Source organism: Pelmatolapia mariae, linkage group LG18, assembly GCF_036321145.2.
Source record: "Pelmatolapia mariae isolate MD_Pm_ZW linkage group LG18, Pm_UMD_F_2, whole genome shotgun sequence".
Taxonomy (NCBI): domain Eukaryota; kingdom Metazoa; phylum Chordata; class Actinopteri; order Cichliformes; family Cichlidae; genus Pelmatolapia; species Pelmatolapia mariae.
The window spans coordinates 31,927,754-31,940,361 of record NC_086243.1 but is presented as its reverse complement, the minus strand read 5'-3'; the positions used below and the strand labels follow the sequence as shown (position 1 = coordinate 31,940,361).

Genomic DNA, 12,608 nt, shown 5'->3' with positions numbered 1-12,608 from the left:
TGTCTGGATGTGCTCAAGAAGAGAAAGATTATTTTATTGCATAAAAAGTGCTGAATGCATCAGCTGATTGCGCCCCTCAGTAAACTTGGCCAGAGGAGGAAAAAACAGTTTCTGTCAGCTCGGTGAAACCACCTGTCACCTTTCTCAAACAGGCTCTCCTCCACACAGTCCTCATTTATAAAGTGCTTTACGAACTCGAACATTACGGCTAACAGGTGGATTTTCCTGTCTGAGTGCAGCTAGCCAAACAGCGACCAGCCACTTCCTGCTAAAGAGACACACAGTGAAAGTGGACAGTATATTCTTGGTTTTAACATCAAACTCATTGTTACAGTCAGGAGCAGCATAGAAGTGATCCTCTTAGACTGATTTTTAGTTTTAGTATCGTTACTTTTCCTCTGAGTTATCGATTCTGTCACAAGTTAGCTAACATAAACTAATGTAAGTCTATTGGCCGCAATCAACCAACCGACCAATGACGTCACGTTCTGCACTGACAGAAGATGGAGCTAAACATGTTTTTAAAACTATAACTTTCACAGACAATTTTAAATCTCTGTCTGTTTTTGAGAGCAGGGCTCAATAACATAAATTTGCCTTTATATGTGTAGCATTTCATGTTCCCTTTAAACACAAAGATATTGCATGGTGTGGTCCCAGCATGACAGGCAGGTGACTGGTTGATGACAAATCTCCTGCTCTTGATTTTTCATCAGTTGTGGCTTTTTAAAACAGCTGAATGGTATATGAGGTCTAAATTTAGGATTGATAAGTATCATAAACACTTAATGTTTCATTCATCACTTGCTGTTATTTAGTTGTAAGCAAATAACGATATTTATGTGTTTATTTATGTATTTGTGAAATTCTTTTACGCCTGTAAATCATTTTGTATTGTTGCATAACAAATAAAGGAGTGATTATTCATAAAGTACAGCATACGTTATATTAAGGTTTATACTTTTTTATAAACCATCTTGAGGTCTATGCATGTTAAATCCTCTCAGACACATTTTGAGGCCTTTTGAGGAAAGGAGGTCGTTCAGTTTAAATTGTGAAAAAAAATTCAATATTTTATGCTTTGATCACACTTTAACACTAATATTTATTGTCTTTTTATGCACATTAAATGTCTTTATATATGCATACAGCTAAATTACAGTGTTTAATTACAACCATTTAATAAATACATGTCTGCAAGTGCTGAAAGTAATCGCATTAGAGTTACCCAGACTTTGAAACAAGATTCAAAGTTGGGATTTAAAAGGTCATCTAAGTATAAAAATTCACTTTTTAAATTGTAGTTTAGGAGTAAATGTTAACTGAACACAGGTGTTATTGTAGCAAAGACTGTATTTTACCAGTGAGTTTGTATAGTGGGCAGGAAAACTTCCTATCACCTGCTGTTAGTATTATAACTGACAGGATTTAGTTGCTTACAGGACAGGCTCCAGGATCCCAGGCTGGATATCTGGGAAGAAAAGGACGAATGGATTTGGCTGAAAAACCACTGCTGCTGCTACTCGGCTCATAACACCTGAATCAAACTTCAGTGGTGAAACAATTCTTCCAACTACATTACCCACAATTCCATCAAATCAGTTTACAATCACAAGGGAACCAAATAATCTTTAATATGTAGTTTATTTTTAAAATTTGGATTTGAATTTTACATGCACCTGCTTTACCTTTATGTTTCATGCATATGTTATTACAACTTGCAGAAGGTATCAAAATTATTGTCTCAGCTTTAGACATGAAGATATTTAATCTGAAAATTGAGTGTATGTTTAATTTGTCACAGTAGGGAAAACACAGGAAGAATTAATGATGGCTTCATTTGTCTTAGAGGAGGTCTTGTATGTGGTCATGCTGATTCACGGTCACAGCTTTCTCTGACACTTAGGGCTTTTCTCATTTCTCTAATATGTGCCTAGTGACTGAAATTAGGATCACTGAGTCAACATGAGGGAAATCACAATTTCAAAAATGTATCTAATAGACAGAAAGAGTCTATCCTACATTTTTTATGTACTAAAGAGGCAACACAGCATGAATATACAAACCACAGTGTGAGGAGCACCTCTTAGTCTTGTGAGATTTTTCGTAAGATGATTGGTTGCATATTCAAACTTTCTGTCTCTCACCATTAATGTGTGATAAATAAAAAGAACAAAAAACTCAAGTGCGTGTTTAAATTTAATTAAAAGTAGGCCTAAATAAAACCGTTTTCATGAACACTATGTATTTATTTGACATCTGAGATCAGAAAATGAGACAGACTGTAACAAAATGATAAACAGTCAGTGGAGCTGTGACAACAAAGTGAAGATGTTTTATTTAGTTGCCTTTTTTAAATTCCTCTTTCCTTGTGCTGCTTCCTTGTTTCCTTCTCTCTGGTGGGAAAGACCCAAATTACAAGGAGAGGAACTGACAATATGCATGACAAAAATAATTGAGTGTAACTGAACCATCATTAATATATCAGTGATTTTCCTTCTGTGAGAACTGAAAGCGTTTGCTCAGGAAGAAGTGTGTCCTGGCAGCGCGAGCCACCAGCTGGAGTACCGAAAAGTGGTTCATCAAATAGACTGTTTCAGTAGGTTCAAAAATTAGAAACACAAAAAAATAGAACAATGTCGACCCTGACTCTAATACATTTTATTTTGATTTTATCGGTATTAGGGGTGGCAAAAATGATCGAAGTCCAAGACCCACAGGCAAAACCAAGGTAAAACCAACCAATTAGGTTACAACTCCATGAAAGCTGCAGAATCTAAACTCTTGGGACCAAACAGAGAAATGACAAACTGACTCTCTGCCAAAGGACAAACGGAAACTGACTCCATATATACATACACAGCTAACGAGAGGTGGAAAGGAAACACTTGGGAAACAAGAACATCTGAAATTAATCAAGAACAAAGAGACAAAGGAACCTTGTCTCATTGTGTCAAATACAAAACACAAGAAACAACTGTGTATCAAATTAAAACAGGATGTAACAAATGGGAGAGAGACAAATTCTTAACAAGAAACAAAAGTAGACTGAGGAGGCTATATTAAAACTGAAAAACAAACAAGTAAATACAAACCAGTGCTCAAAATGTAAAGAGAACCCAGAATACAAAAGTAAGCAGAACTAAAGACTAAAAGTTCAAATGATAATCTAAAATACAAAACTCAAAGTACCATCAACTTTACAAAGCAAAATGTTGCCATGTTTGTATGTCTGAATAAGTTGAACAATTACAGGATATATGAAGATGCATCTAAAATGCACTCCTGCTGGCTGCAGGGTGACTCAGGTGTCAGTGTTTCAAACTTAAACCAAATAAAGCTGTATTAAACAGCTTTCACCACTAGAGGGTAGAAATTAACCAACATGGCCTCAAAGCTTTGACCACACAGCTCATCACAGCTCCATAGTCAGAGGAGCACAGGGTTTGCTTTAGACAGTTTTTGATTACTAATGAATAACTAAACCGGTGGTGAAAAAACAGGAAGAAACCTCCAACATAACCAGGACTGGGAAAGGTGAGGATAAAGAAGGTAAACACCTCGCAGGTTGTTTGGATGTGTCAAGTGTGTCTGAAACATGTAACTCTATAATTAGAGACACATGGCAGGCTTTCCAAAAGAGCAGCAATATCAATATTTTAGATTTCACTGAAACCCACCGGGGTTTATAACAACACCTCAATCACCTCTGCCAGGCCCAGACAATTCGGATGTGGGATTCTATTTTATTTTGTAATGTATTTTTTAAATATTACAATCATTATTTAACTCTGCACCAGATGTCTGCTGGGAAGAGTGACTATGTTTCTTTAACATGCCCCATGCATGTGTTTTTGTACGCACCTTGTAGATAAAAGTGGAAATACATTATCACTGCCTAAGAGGACTTTGTAGTGGCAAAGTTGAATGAAGTTGACTTTTAGCTCACATGTAATCACAGTAATACAAAGAAATGTTCCAACATCTGAGTAAATAAAGGTTATTTTTATTATGTGTCAGACTGGTTAAATTGTTTATTTATTTCATTCACCTGCTGTTATAATATGGGAAATCCTTTTTAAAAAGCTGCTGTAAAGGCAGTTGAAAAACCAGAATCAACCCTGTCATAAGTAGCTAGGTTTTGGGGACATCTCTGAAACAGCTGACCTTTCCGCGGTACTATTATTCAAGGTTTTATATCATCTATAATGAGAGACAAAAGTAAGACAAAAGTATTTTTGCTTGAATCCCAATGTTTCAGTAGCTTGTAGAACCATCTTTTGTAGCAATAACTTCAAGTAATCATTATGTGTGCCTATGCCAAGAGGCACACATATTACTATTCGTCGGATTTATTATTATTATTATTATTATGTGTGCCTATGCCAAGAGGCACACATATTACTATTCGTCGGATTTATTATTATTATTATTATTATTATTATGTGTGCCTATGCCAAGAGGCACACATATTACTATTCGTCGGATTTATTATTATTGTGTGGATGCCTCATGGCATCCACACTATTGTTTTCCTGTTTCTCTTTATTCTTTATCTTTATTATTCCTCTAGTTGCTCCGTTCTTTGCCGATTAACTACTCCCTCAGTTTTCAGCCGATTTTCACCGTTCAAACTTTAAAAAATTCTGCTCTTTCTGCTAATGTGTGCTATGACTTTTGGTGCTCATAACTTCTATACTTTTTGAGATATTGAATTTTTTATGCAATATTTTTGCCCATTGAAATGAATGGAACACATTATCAATGTGGTCACTTATTTCTGCTCGCCAGGCTGAGCTGTGTTTTAGCTCAGTGAGATGAGCAGCCGTTCTCAGACTGGGAGGCCCGGGTTCAAATCCCGCTTGTGGCAACATTTTTTTCAGTTAACAGTTAAACTTTTTTAACTCAATTTCAGCTTTTTCATCCCTTTTCAGCAAAATTTTCAGTTTTTTCACCACTTTTCAGCACAAATCCCAGCTTTTTCAACTATTTTCAGCAAAAACATCTTTTCAGCAGAATTCTGAAAAGAGTTCTGCATAACTCTATTCAGCAGAAATTCTGCTGATTGAACTCTTTTCAGCAGAATTTGCACTTCTTTTCAGCCCAAATTCTGCTTATTCACCTCTTCTGCAAAATTTTCAGCCTTTTCACCTCTTATCAGCACAAATCTCAGCTGTTTTCAGAAAATACACTTTTGAGCAGAAATTCTGCTGATTCATCTCTTTTCAGCGCAACTTTCTGCTTCTTTACCTCTTTTCAGCAGAAAATTCTGCTGATTCACCTCTTTTCTGCAAAATTTTCAGCCTTTTCTCCTCTTATCAGCACAATTCTCAGCAGCTTCTTCTCATTTCAGCAGAATTGTCCGTCTCTCCACCTGTTCTTTTTGAGAATGAGTTTGGGTCAGTGAGGTGAGTAGCTGCCTTTAGCCCAGGAGGGCCAGGTTCGAATCCTGCTCAGGGCAAAGTTTTTTTTCACCACCATACAACTTTTTGCAACTTTTCATCGTTTTCAGCTTTTCAGCAGGCAGCTTCAGCGTTAAGGCATCCACACAGCATTTTCGCAGGAAATGCAAATTTTTCTAGTTATTATTATTCTTCAGTTTCCGCCTGAAATTTTGCAGCGAATCTCGCCTCGCAGTTTTGAGACAAGATTCATATATGTTACCTCATTTTGTGCGGCTGGATCAGGAATGGTGTGCTATGACTTTTGGTGTTTATGACTATTATAGTTTTTTAAATATTAATATTTTAGTGAAAATTTTCCCGCGCTTCTCTGCCAAACAGTTTTGACAATAGGGTTACATATGTTAGATCATTTTGTGCGGCTGGAGCTGGACTAGTATGGTATACACTTTTGGTGTTTATGACTTTTATAGTTTTTTAAATATTAATATTTTAGTGCAAATTTAGAAAGATTCTTCTTTTGGCGCCATAGAAACAGACTTCATTTGTGGTGTGTTGGCTCCATCTTTTGGTCCCACTGACACAAATTTCAAACTTCATTTGTGGTGTGTTGGCTCTCTCTAGTGGTATGCCGGGAGTAGTACGGCCTGTCTACCCTTATTTGGATTACCGTAATGATGACAATATCAACGGTGCGCACAGCGTCGCTGCTTTCAGGAGCCATTGGAATTTTTAAGGTTGCGCAAATCATTCAAAAGTTACGGTAATGCTTGGTGGAAAACTCAATATCCCACAATTCATAGCACGCCTCTGCCGAGTCAAACAATGGCGGCCATCACTTAGTTTTTATTTTCCTCTTAATACTGTTTCTAGGTCACAAAATAAACTTTTAAGATATTTTCAGGCGAGAATATAGGTGTGTAAACTTCAAATATCTGCTCATTTTGTCAAAACATCCCATATTAGCGACAATGTTCTGACGATGTCGTTTCTGCTTGAGGCTAGCTGGCTAGTGTGGCTAGCGCGGCTTTGCTAACAAGCTACAGCCGGCCTGGATGACAGTGAGAGCGGCTTACTCTGGTTTCACACCCGGTCCTTCGTAAAGTCTCGTGGTCACAGCTGGACTTATTTTAAATAAATAAATGATTTATTTATTTATTCATTTTAGTAACGGTATAAACAGTGAAAGGTGGTGGATTGGCCAGATGTAAACTTCAAATATGTGCTCGTGTTACCAAGACATCCCATATTAGCTCTGATGGTTTCGGTGCCTGCAAAGAGCTAGACAGCTAGCTAGCTAACTGGCTGTCTTTTTGACTCAGGGTCATAGCTGGACTTATTTTTCGTTTTTATGAGCCGATGAGGGTTTTTTTTTAGTAACGGTACAAACAGTGAAAGGCGGTGGATTGTCCAGATGCTGGTCGATGTGGAAAAAATAACTGAGTTGTTTGGTGGTCGCTGACGCGGAGCTACAACCGAGGGCAGCTATCCACCGGTGTGTGTCAGACAGAGCATGCAGGGAACGAGGCGGCGAGGCGACCGCCGATCAACCGGTGGTAGATCGTGGATCAGGGAAACCGAAGGCAGGAGAAGCAGGCGGCTGCCGGTCAGAGCGTGAGGTGAACTGAATTTCAGGTAAGAAGTTATGAACTGCACTCTATTTGGGTCAGATATAAACCGAGTTTAGGTGTAGTTTGGTGGAAACCAGGAGATGACCTTACCGAATCATCAGAGCTGAACTGGTGATGGAGAAACAGGTTTACCTTTTTTTTAGGTGACATGAATGAGTTGAAGGGAAGTTATGAACTGTTTCTGAGAGAAATAAACACCAAGCTCCTTTTTTATTTAGCTGACAGCTGGTAACTGTGCAGGGGCGGATCTAGCAAAGCTTTTGCCAGGGGGCCAGGTAGGGCATCTTACAACCAAAGTTTGTATAATAATACACAAGATTGGCTGTAGACCATTGTTAATCATTCAGAACACTGTGTAAAAATAACAAAAAACAAAAAGTGAATGCAAAAGTGCATAAATATTTATTTTACGTGATTGATGTGTGTGGCGGGGCGTGGTCTGCAGTGCCGCTGCAGGGGAGGTGGACCCACCTGAGCGGCATCTGCAATCACGCCTCTCTGGCGTAGTCTGTGCTCTCTCGGCTGTTTTTTGGGTGTGTGTCAGGCTGTGTGTTGAAAAGCTACAGCCGGCTGTGTGGGTACACCAACCATGTGTGAAAAGTGGTCCATAACGTAATGCTTCAAAGCGTGTTCATGCAAACATTGTCGGGTCTGCCGTGGTACAATGGGACTTCTGCTCATGAAACTATGTGCACAGCGTCTGCAAATTGGGGCTGTACAAAGTCACTTCATCTTTACCCAAAATTGTAAGCTGTCATCTGTGAGGTGCGAGCGGTGTTTGTTTTTACCATAGTTCATGGTGGAGAATGGCTGCTCTGCTGAGTTTTGCTCTCTGTAGCTGTATGAATGGCAAACTACACTGTTTACCAGCGGCATAGGCACACTTAAAATTTCTTCTGAAATTTTCGCTTTCTAGTTTTTATATGTTGTTTTACACCTAGATGTGAAAATTGTTGGAACCTGTAAGGACCAGAAGCTTTTTTTAAAAAAAAAAGATTCCTGGTATATGGATCCTCACAAATGAAAGAGGGTGTACTTTCTATTTCACCTAACTGCATGAAATTATATACATATAGATTTATTTGTAGTTGAGAGATTTTATCCCCTGAAAACAAGTTCATTCACAAACAAGTTCAATATCTGCAAGAGTTAATCTGTGCAATGATTCGTACCTTGTACTTTTTTATGTCTATATGGTGAGTAAATCTTGGTTGCATGTTAATGTATTACATTTTTATTACACTTATTCTTTCAGGTCAATTTTGTTCCTGCAGTAAGTTAAACTGAAAACCTCCCTCACCTTTCTCCTATTCCCACTGTACAAGTTCCAAGAATTTGAACTGCATGACTCATCAGGCACCGTTTAAAAAAGAAACACATACAGCGCAGACACTGACACTGAGAGGAGAAATGGCGCAGAAAGGAGTTCAGCTGGACCGAGAAACCTTCTCTTGTTCTATCTGTTTGGATCTACTGAAGGATCCGGTTACTATTCCCTGTGGACACAGCTACTGCATGAACTGTATTAAAAGCTTCTGGGATGAAGAGGAAGAGAAGAAAATCTACAGCTGCCCTCAGTGCAGACAGACTTTCACACCAGACAGACCTGTTCTGGAAAAAAACAGCATGTTATCAGTTTTAGTGGAGAAATTCAAGAAGACTGGACTCCAAGCTGCTCCTGCTGATCACTGCTATGCTGGACCTGAAGATGTGGCCTGTGATTTCTGTACTGGAAGAAAAATGAAAGCAGTGAAGTTCTGTTTGGTCTGTCTGGTGTCTTATTGTGAGAAACACCTTCAGCCTCATTATGGGTCTCCTGCCTTTGGAAAACACAAGCTGGTGGAGCCCTCCAAGAAGTTCCAGGAGAACATCTGCTCTCGTCATGATCAGATGATGAAGATGTTCTGCCGTACTGATCACCAGAGTATCTGTTATCTCTGCTCTGTGGATGAACATAAAGGCCACGACACAGTCTCAGCTGCAGCAGAAAGGACTGAGAGGCAGAGAGAGCTGGAGGTGAGTCGACAAAACATCCAGTAGAGAATCCAGGACAGAGAGAAAGATGTGAAGCTGCTTCAGCGTGAAGTGAAAGCCATCAATCAGTCTGCTGATCAAACAGTGGAGCACAGTGAGAAGATCTTCACTGAGCTGATCCATCTCATCCAGAAAAGAAGCTCTGATGTGAAGCAGCAGATCAGATCCCAGCAGGAAACTGAAGTGAGTCGAGTCAAAGAGCTTGAGGAGAAGCTGGAGCAGGAGATCACTGAGCTGAAGAGGAAAGATGCTGAGCTGAAGCAGCTCTCACACACAGAGGATCACATCCAGTTTCTACACAACTACCCCTCACTGTCAGCACTCAGTGAGTCTACAGACTCATCCAGCATCAATATCCGTCCTCTGAGCTACTTTGAGGATGTGACAGCAGCTGTGTCAGAGGTCAGAGATAAACTACAGGACATTCTGAGAGAGGAATGGACAAACATCTCACTGACAGTCACTGAAGTGGATGTTTTACTGCCACAATCAGAGCCAAAGACCAGAGCTGAATTCCTAAAATATTCACGTGAAATCACATTTGATCCAAACACAGTACACAAAAATCTTGTATTATCAGAAGGACACAGAAAATCAACATTTATTTTTCAAGATCAGTCTTATTCTCATCATCCAGACAGATTCACTGGATATGAACAGGTCCTGAGTAGAGAGAGTCTGACTGGACGTTGTTACTGGGAGATGGAGTGGAATGGGATAGGAGTTGATGTAGCAGTGACATACAAAAATATCAGCAGAGAGGGGAATGAATGTAGATTTGGACGAAATTATAAATCTTGGGCATTAGAGTGTAACAAAAGCAGTTATATATTTTGGTACAACAACATTCAAATTCCCATCTCAGGTCCTCAGTCCTCCAGAGTAGGAGTGTACCTGGATCACAGAGCAGGTATTTTGTCCTTCTACAGCGTCTCTGAAACCATGACTCTCCTCCACAGAGTCCAGACCACATTCACGCAGCCGCTCTATGCTGGAGTTTATCTTAGTGGATGGTTTGTGTTTGGAACAAGTGTTGAATTCTGCAAATTGAAATAAATGGAGATAATTATCAGCTGCAAGAGTGAGGCTGGTATTATGACATTATGGCAAAATATGACCCAGTATAAATCTAGTGCAGCAAGTTTTTTCACAAAAAGCAGTTGCAATGTGTTTATATGTCTGCTGGGAGAGATTTTGTGTTAATGTCACCACTGTGGAAGATAGAGTCACAAAAATGTGCAGCTCTGTAGCCTGAAGATGAAGATAAACACAAGCTTGGGGGGGAATGGCCCCTTCCACCTTTACAGGAGTGGAACACCGTGTGTTGTGTTTGTAATGTGTTTGTAACACTTCTATAACACATCTTTCCTTCACAATGACAGCAGACTGTTTAGTCATTAGAACTGGGACTGATGTGATTCAGTCACAATTCTCTGCATTAACATTTTATTTTTGTTATTTTTTAATCTTTGAAATTCTTTTACCTTTCTTAACTAAAAAGGTTTGCTTCAAGAAAAATAGTGGAGATTTTCATTTGTTTGCTTTTTAATTTCAAGATTTATTTTGTGCTCCTTGTCACTAAAAATAATTCATTACACAAGATTAAAGGCTATTGGAAAGCAATGATATGAAGTTTGTGTTCAAATAAATACATTTAAATATTTCAGTCTTGGGAACATTTTTGTGTTTTGACAGTTTTCAATAAAGATTAAACTTCAGAATGGGTTGGTACTTCTGTACTTTTATACTTTTGTAATTTAGCTTCACAGTGTTGTAAAGACAGAATCCAGATGAGAAGACTTCTTGTCAACTTCTTTTATCTGAAGTGTAAACACTAAAATCTTAAAGAAAATAGAAGAATTTAGTAAATAGAATTTACTCTTTTTGACTTTTGCCCATTTTATGACGAGATAGACACTGGGTGATATTTTTGTGCAAAGATTATCTATTTCACCATTTGGTTTCAACAGAAAGATGTAATTTTCTAAATTCATGAATATTTTTTTTTTAGCTTTGCTAAAGTACACAACTAAAGTATAGAGCAATAATGGATAATTTTGTAGAGTGCTCTGGGAGAAATCATCTGATGCTGAGTGTGGATAAGATCAGAGAGACAGGAATAAATTTCAGAAGGACGAGGTCGGCTAAAAGATCTCTGTCTATCCTGATACAGGATGTTGATGTGGTGCACTGTGGAACCTTGCTGCCTTGTCTGGGTTATTTTGTCACAGAGAAAAGTCACTGCAAAACAATGCAAAGCTGTAACGAGTGATCACCTTTAACCTGGGGCGAAACACTTCTCCAGTGTGTCCTGTGTCTGCTCCGGGGCCTTCTTCCGGTGGGACATGCCCTGAACACCTCACCCAGGAGAAGCCCAGGAGGCATACTTGTCAGATGCCCGCACCACGTCAACTGGCTCCTTTCGATGTGAAGGAGCAGCGGCTCTACTCTGAGCCCCGCCCGGATGGTTGAACTTCTCACCCTATGTCTAAGGGAGAGGCCAGTTACCCTTTGGAGGAAGCTCATATCTGCCGCTTGTATCCGGGATCTCATTCTTTTGGTCACTACCCACAGCTTGTGACCATAGGTGAGGGTAGGGACCGGTAAATTGAGAGCTTCGCTTTTACACTCAGCTCTCTTCACCACAATGGTCCGGTACAGCATCCGCATCGCTTCAGCCGCAGCACCAAATTCTCTCATCACTCGTGAACAAGACCCAGAGATACTAAAACTCCTCCACTTGGGGCAGGAACTTGTCCCTGACTTGGAGTGGGCACCCCACTCTTTTCTGGCTGAGGACCATGGCTTCAGATTTGGAGGTGCTAATTCTCATTCCCACCACTTCACACTTGGCTGTGAACTGTTCCAGTGCGAGCTGGAGGCCATCACCTGATGAAGCCAACAGAACTACATCATCTGCGAAAAGCAGAGAAGAGATTCTGAGACCACCCAGGTGAAGGCCTTCCGCTACTTGGCTACGCCTAGAAATTCTATCCAGAGGTAGCGCCCCTGCTCTCCACGCAACATGGTAGAGGTGTGTCAACCAACACAGCCCCAAAACATCCAGAGCCTTCAGGTAGTCAGGGCAGACCTCATCCAACCCAGGGGCTCTGCCACTAAGGAATTGTTTAACTGCCTCAGTGGCCTTGCCCCAGAGATTGGCGGGTCTTCCCCCCTCATCCCCAGACGCTGCTTCCTCAATGGAAGACATGCCAGTAGGATTAAGGAGGTCCTCGAAGAATTCCTTCCACCACCCAACAAATTCTTCAGTCGAAGCCAGCAGCGCTCCACCTGCACTATACACAGTGCAGCTAGAGCACAGCCTTCCCCTCCCGAGTCGCCTGACAGTTTGCCAGAATCTCTTCGAGTCAGTCTGAAAGTCTTTTTCCATGGCCTCTCTGAACTCCTCCCACACTTGAAACATGGCCTGAGCCATGTTTCACACGGCCTGTTGGTACCTCAGCTCCCTCCAAAGTCCCATAGACTAACCAAGCCCTATAGCAGCGGTCCCCAACCTTTTTTGCGCCACGGACCGGTTTAA

General features: G+C 40.2%; 1 pseudogene; it reads left to right on the top strand.

The window, feature by feature from the left end:
• The first annotated feature begins 8,440 nt into the window (after positions 1-8,440).
• Positions 8,441-10,123, top strand: LOC134616990 (tripartite motif-containing protein 16-like; annotated as a pseudogene).
• The last annotated feature ends 2,485 nt before the right edge of the window (positions 10,124-12,608 follow it).